This window comes from Emydura macquarii, unplaced genomic scaffold (genome assembly GCF_026122565.2).
Source record: "Emydura macquarii macquarii isolate MOO-44397 ecotype Brisbane River unplaced genomic scaffold, CSIRO-AGI_Emac_v2 contig_2948, whole genome shotgun sequence".
Classification (NCBI taxonomy): Eukaryota; Metazoa; Chordata; order Testudines; family Chelidae; genus Emydura; species Emydura macquarii.
Window position 1 is genome coordinate 4797980 of NW_027133085.1, and position 7825 is coordinate 4805804.

General features: G+C 40.4%; 1 long non-coding RNA gene across 1 annotated transcript in view; it reads left to right on the plus strand.

The window, feature by feature from the left end:
• Positions 1-5463, plus strand: part of LOC137167649 (uncharacterized) — a 94394-nt gene extending 88931 nt beyond the window's left edge. Inside the window, exon 3 of the long non-coding RNA XR_010924154.1 lies at positions 5373-5463. This is a non-coding gene — a long non-coding RNA (uncharacterized lncRNA). The remainder of the gene's footprint in view (positions 1-5372) is intronic.
• Positions 5464-7825: the final 2362 nt, after the last annotated feature.

Sequence of the window (7825 nt, forward strand, 5' to 3'; positions counted from 1 at the left end):
GTCCAATTGTCCACCACGTGCTGCTTTGTACTGCAAGTATCATGCGGAACATAAAATTCCTGCAGCTATATGTAAACAGATCTCCTTCCCAGTTGGTGCTAAAACAAAGTTCACATGCTGTTTAGGGTCACAACTCACCCCCTTTCCTAGAGTATGGCTTTATTAACGAATTAATGCAAAATAAACAATATAAACTCCAACACAAACCTTCTCCCCATGTTTTAGCTGGAGTTCTTCCTTTATGACTACTCAGTCCCGGGGTGGATTGCCAGTTTTGGTTGGATGTATTCCTGGGGGTTTCATCACATGACATAATCTTTAATTAAAGATTAATCTTTAATTCCTGGAGACTGCAGGACAATCCTGGATGGCTGGCATCCCTACATCAGACCCTAAGACCTCCCCTCTCCTTTCTATCCAAGGTACACTCAAACCAAATGTAAAAATGACTCAGCAGGTCTCATTAAGCATCTCTCAGCAAGATCAGCACCTGCTAACAGAGCATATCTCCAAGAGCATTGTTCTCCACATACTCTGCTAGGTCTCAGACACAGTAAGCCAAGCATCAGCCAGGTTTAAAGTAAGTGCACATGGCTTGAGGTTGATTCTTACTGAGTTAACCAGTTGATATAGAGGTTGATTCTCACTGAGTTAACCAGTTTTATGAAATGCTTTATGATCTGAGCACATACCTCTTTAATGTGTTAAACTATTATTTCAGATTCCTTCATTGCAGGGTGTGCTATAGCATGTCCTGTACACAGCTCAGATAAAACAGGTAAACAAAACAGCTGTCTGAACAGATCACAAAAATGTAACTCGCCCCACACACGCACACTCACTCTAAAAAAGTGCTCTCTTGGGCTTTCCAGCAATTTACATGCATATAATATGCAAAACTATTTGGGGGGGTGACTTATTGTTTCTCAACTGCAGTGTATAGTAGTGCAGGCAGTAAGTGCCAGTAATTGAACACTGTAGCCTGTTTCTCTGTGTGTGTTGATAATGAACATATGAACCAAGTAGACATTAAATGCTTTTCAAACTGTTACAGTATTATCTCTTTTTATTATGCTTAATATATGATTATACTCTGGCCTAACAGCTGATAGTTTTAGTAAAGGGTATATAGACTCAGTCAGGATTTTTTACTTGAGTTTTTGTCTAGAACAGAATAATATACCCAAAGCAAAACAGAAGTAATTTAATTTTCCTTCTATGCCAATTGATTCTGAATCATTCTTCATATCACTTTATTTTTTCTCCATGTCTTCCTCTTTCCATTCCTCTTACCTTCTAATGGGCAAGAATGATGACTGAAAAGAATGGGGTAATAGAGTAAAGAATTGTTTTTAAAATTACACACACAAAAGCGTCAGGGCACCTTCCACAATCATAACCAATTTTGACACAATGTTACGGTGTAAGACCTCTAGTTACCTGAATATTGTTAACACCTTTACTTGCCCTACCTGGTATTTGCTCAGCATCCTTGATATTGCTCTGATGTGGCTTTTAAAACAAACTGGAGCTAATCCAAACTGGGACTTTAGCAGTTTCAGTATGGTTGCAGGACAGAATGGTTCACCGGATAGAAGACTAACCAGACTAAAAATTTTAGAATTACTGATGAGGTTTCATTTGCCTTCCAACTATGGAAGTTATTGGTATTCTTTTTTTGAGCTACATGGGTTAGGCCACAATATACCACTAATTCCAGTGCTGCTGTTGCCTCTGAACATAAAGCCTGTAGCTTCAAATTCCTTGCCAAGACGATGTGGGTCATAGCCAGTGAATCTGACCTTGTAACGCAGTGCATAGAGTGGCATTGTGGTGTTGTTGGTCTGTAAAGTCTCATTGAATTGAAATGAGAAACTGGATGAGAAATTAAACCAAACTCTCTTCACACCATCTTGAGTTGGATGTTTGAGATGTCTTGGCCTTTTTTTTTTTTTTAAAGGGTAGGGGATAACACAGAGTCTTGGTGAAATGGTCTTTCTAAACAAAGCGGGTTCTAATGCCTAAGGTGATTGATGAGTTGTTGAACTTGTGCAATTTGCTGTTTTGCTGTGCTATCAGAATGTAATTATTAAATACTTTGAAAAGTGTTTTGCCAGGGACTTTGTGCATTGCACGATCTTGAGGCTATCTTACCTGTCAAGATTGTGTCAGAATTCTGCCACCTTGTGTACAGGTGTGCTGGACAACCAAAGGGTGTAGTTTGATGCTTTGGGGGCGTGGCTAAATCACAGGCAAACATGCTGTCCTCTTTAAAACAACCTGTGTCCTCTTTTCTGCTCATTGACTTCTGATGGGGAATTTACAGACTCCAACATGCCTTTGGTTTCTGGGTAGAGAGTCATTCAAATTCAACAGCCCTGCTAATAGAAAACCCATGGTTCTGCTAGTGTAGAGCCATGCATTGTTGATGGCCCTCGATCGCTCTGTCACAGCTTTCCAGACAGTCTCTCCATGGGATATATCTATACTACAGTGGCACCGCTGCAGATACACCGCTGTAGTGTAGATACGTGTTACAGCGATAGAAGGAATTTGTTTGTCACTGTAGTAAATCCACCCCTTTGAGAGGTGGTTGGTAGATGAATTCAGCTTCATCTACAGTAGGGATTAGGTCGACCTAACTACATTGCACAAGGCATGACATTTTTCACAGCTCTGAGTAATGTAGCTAGGTCAACCTACATTTTAGTATAAACTGTAAGTGTCAAGTCCTTGCTACACAGTAGATGCTCTAAACCACACTGATTGTTGCATTCAAAATGGAGGTTGAAATACCACATGACATTCACAAAACCTAAATGGAATTCATAATTTGACATAGAGGTATCCACCCCTCCCCCATCTGTCACACGTCCACATGTGCCAAACAACGGCTAGCCATTATGTGGGTGATCAAATCTTGTTTTCCCCTTTGCTCCCTCTCTACAGGGGCCAGCTATAGTTAGGGTCCTTGCACTCCATTGTGTGTAAGGACTAGCAGCTCCATGTGCATCTTCTAAGCTGTCTGAGACACAGTGACTACCGGAGCTCCCCCTGAGGTGGTGCAACAGATAAGAAATGTGGAGAGGATTTAAGTGGAGGTTAACAAACTGGAGCTCTTTCCACAAAAATGATCAGAAGTGAAATATTTTAACCATGTTGATACATAAACTAGTGTAATCAGATTTTTAAGTCAGCAATCCCTGAATGAACATAGCTCACAGCTCACTGAGCTATTGCTTCAGACTCTCTGTAAACTTAGGAAAACACTGGCTTAGTTTACACTATTGCCTTCACAACCAAATCAGCTGGAAATGTGATTTTATTTTAGACAATTTTGATTCTGAAGCACAATTCTGTAGTCGGGGAGGATACTGAAGCAAATTCTGCTGCTGGGGAAGCATGGAATACACGAGGTCGTGGTTACAAATATATTATCAGGCCACAAAGTCTCAGTTGTAAAAATAAGCTCAGTCTGTTGAGCAATATTAAACAAGTGAAAATATATTCAATCCCTTTAGTGTTCATGCCTCTCCTTCATTGTCAGATCAGTGTAGTGCAAGTTCATTCAAAGAGTTTATTTCCAGTTTTTGAGATGATATAGAAACATTTCAAACAGAACTCTTTCTCTAGGAAGAAAGAATAGTTGTTTTTCAAAGTCTCATATCAAATGTCTTGTCTGATCAATTTCTAAAGTTCAAAATTAATATAATATATATGTTAAATAGAAAATAAAAATCTCTACTGTGCGGAGACTAAGCATGAAAAATGTCATGTCACAAGCAGGTTTTGGAGAAAGTAGCCATCTAAATTCAGGTTTAGAATGGGAATTATCTTTCATTTTTGACTATGGAGGTCCTACTGAATCCGTAGGTAATATGTAACTGTATATGGATGTATACATTTTATATGTGTATGTGTGCATACTACAGAATCGTTCGTTCTAGCAGCAGTAAGCACTAATTATTCATGCAAAAATTCAGGAATCAGCTATGTATTTCTCCTTAATATTAAGATTTTTCAAATCCGTGTAGCAATTTTCTGGATTCTGAGGGATATAGTGTCAAGAGTTCTTAGCAAACCTTAATTGACAATGTTAGCTGAAGCAAAGGTGCAACATTGGTGGAACTAACTTGTGGAGTCGGGATATGAAAATCAGCCAGACCAGGGATAAAAATACTCTTTAAATGAGTGCATTAACTTAGCCCAGAATGCCCTTTTGCCTAGGATGAGGGAAGAGCTTTGCACTGCAAGGTATGCTCAGCAGCCCATATGGATTCCCACCATGTGGACAGGCTCTGTGCTTTTGGTGCAGTAGAAGTGAGGCCCTTCTGAGCAGCAGTCAATGCCTGTGCCACAGCTAGTCAGCTGCACCCCTCAAGGCTGGGAGAGACTCCACAACCAGTGTAAAACATGGCAGTGGAGTTGCCCCAGGAGGAAATGCTGTCTTCCCTGTTACCCAAGCATGGGTGTGGGGTCTCCTTGCCAATATGATAACAGAAGGAACAGTGGGGTTGAGGTCTCACCTCTAGATTTGGTGCCAGCTCCAAAAGAGGGTAAATGTTCTTCCCTGACTGTATTTTCGTTGTTTGTGCCACCTTTTGAAATTGAATTTTTGTTTTAATGCAGGCTTGATTCTTTCCACCAGAAATATTAAGTGAGGTATTTCTTCAGGAAATTCTGTACCTGAAAAAGGACATTCTTGTAGCATGTACTGAGATTCTTGAAGAAATGCATTCTTTCACTAAATGCAAGCACTCCTGACAGAACTACTGGAGAATTGCTATCACAGTGTTTATACTATGTTGTTATAAACATAAGGTAGTATTTCAACTTTGTTCATTTAAAAAGTTCTGTCATGATCTGTATATAACACTGGGCGTATGTCATTTTATGGGTGCTGTCTTCCATTCTCTTTACCAAAAATATGTTTAAAAAATGTGTTTGAGGCTAAATGCAAGTGAAGACCTTTTTACAAAACATGATTTCAGGATGAATACTATAACTTTGACTGAGACTTAATGTGCCTGCATTTCGTATTTTGGATAAATGACTGAACTTCTTTGAAGATGATTCAACTAAATCTGATTCCAAGCAATGTGGAGCTTCATTGTCGTTTAAACAGAGCTGAATGGGGTTTAGAGTACAGAAGTTTGGACTGTGATTTAAAAAATGGCTAAAACACTTTTTAGTTATTGTACAAACTGGGCAAAGGGAACTCCTCTACAAAATAGAAAAGCAGCCACCCAACAGTGTGTACTCCATGAAATCAATAGATTGAAGTTTTAAAGTGTTTTGTTTTAATAAAATATTGTTTTACAGTTAGATCTTTTAATTCTCACAAGTTGCTGTCATGTTGCTTTTCATTCCAGAACTCTGAGTCCCTGGACACCTACATCCAGAACACTCTCTCTGCATTATACCCACCGTTCGAGGCCACGGCTGCCACTGTCCTGTGGCAGCTTTTCAGCATAGTTGAAAAGCTGTATGGAGGAGATGGCCTCAGGTGCCTAATTGATTTCCTTGTCCCTGCCAAGAGAGTCTTACAGTGCATTCAGCGAGAAACTTGTGTAAGTATAGCTACCCTGGCAAAACAGAGGCCTCCTTTGTTCCTGACTTGGGAAAAAAGATAAGGTGGAATTTAATCTCTGAACTAAAGAGCTCTTTAAGTCCAGCAAATAAGATTTTGGATAACCAGGGAACAGTGCAAATTCTAAAGGTACCAAGGAGAACTGTGAGAAAGAATTATTCAGCAGCCTTTTAAAAACTGTCTCTGGAAAAGGAGTCAGTTTGCAAAACCTGAACAGGAAACTAGCTGCAATCCACAGAAGTTGTTGATCGCAAAATTTTGAAAGAAATACAGGAAAACATGGTCTTCTTTTTAACTAATGATGATTTTAAACATCCCAATGCAGGCACAGAATAGAGGACCAAGATAAAATAATTGCCGCAACAAAAAAATGCGCAAATCTGGAAGGTATTTTTTTTTTAAAGGGAGCAGATACTGTAGCAAGGAAGTTATTGTGATGATTTTGTTTTTCAAGCTGAGGACTAAAATCCTGGCCAGTGATGTACGAGGAGGGATGTATGGGGCTGGCTAAGGCTTTACAGTCCACTTGGGCTCCATGGCTGCAGAGGTTTAAGTCCTGAGAGAGAGATCCCTGGTGTTGGGAGAGGATTTTTCTAATGGTTGATTGACAGACAGTTGGAGGGAACCTTAGGGGGCTTATACTCTCAGCACTCCTGGCTGGCATTTCCAATATGATATATAGCTGTCAGGGAGTAGAGAAGTCAAGACCCACAAGAACCACCATTGCATGCAAATGGCAGGTACAGGCACCCTGTCAGCCCCTCCACACTCCAAATAAGACATCTCCCCTCTTTAACTTTTGTAACTACAAGGACTCTTCTGGCCGCCTTCTCTCTCCTGCAGCAGTTGCTCAGAGCTTACTGCAACCCTAATGAACACTGGGGGCGCCAGGATGGAGGAGAGAAGAGCATCAATCTATGGAGGTAGCAGAGGGCACCTTTGCATGAACTCACCACATTCACAGTTGGGTTCCACAGCTCTCATCTGCCCCTGTTCTGCATTCCATTTTGCCATTCTCAGAGGTGGAATTATATATCAACCACATACTATCTCTTTTGGTGCCTAGCAGCAAGGAACTTCGCTTCATTGCGATGGTCCCAACCTGAAATATAATGGTACTATGTCTGGATTAAATTTCCTTTGAGACATGCAGTAGAATCCAAAGACAGAAGTTTAGGAACCCATTCCTTTAGAAAGAGAATGAACTCCCCCTTCTCCTTTCCATTCTTCAGTTCTAATAATACAAACAGGAGAAATCGGATTTTCATTTTCCCAAAGTCATTTTATACTGTTAGCATTTTCTGAAAATCTCAAATTGTTGTCTCTGGGTTGGTTGTCTTTTCCACTTGAGTAGTTTCATTTAGATTTCTGATGTATTTACACTTGGCAGAAGAGTATCAAATTCTTCATCCTGTCTCAGAGCTTGAGAATAGACTAGATGATCTTTAGAGGTCCCTTCCAGCCCTACATTTCTATAACGCCTGTGAAATTTGCTGTCCAGTTGAGCTATTGCCTGACTGGTTTTGTTCCATATTTTATTTTTCTCCCACTAGCTTTGCATGTTCGGTGAACTTCCTTCTGACTCTTTGCTGCATGATGATCTTGAGTCATTGTTCCTGACCTGTTTAAAGTAATAATGCTGCATGGTTCTGGTTTTCACATTGTCAGAGGGCTACATTTGCTTTCCATTCCCCCCCTTTTTTTTATTTTAAAGTTATTTACCATAATTAGTTTCTTTCAGGGGGAACTGTCTTTCAGGGGGAACTTGTCTTTCTTGCAGACCTTCATTACCACAACATCTTTTCTTGTTTGTTGCTAAATGCATGCTCAGCACATGAGAATTCCAAAGATAGCATTCAGACGAGCAGTGATGCCTGTTGGTGGGCAGGGTGGAAAGAAAAAGGAGGTGGACATTCTTTCCCAATATTTCTGTACCTAAAAAAGGGTTGGTTGGGGTTCAGTATGAGGGTTGGGCCATGTAACAGGATAGCAGGACTTCTCTGTTGACCCACTACTATTAGCAAATGTTAAAAACCTGCGTAGAGCTCCTGAAGTTGGTAAATGTGGCTCATTAACAACTCCTCCCAGGGTCTTAGAGAGGCTGGAGTGTCTCTCTCGAGGCAGAGGGTGATAGGAAGCTAAATCTTGGTCTACACTGCAGCATAAAGTCGGTATAAGGCAGCTTACATCGATCTAACTATGTCAGTGTACACACTACTACCGCCTTGCTTCCAC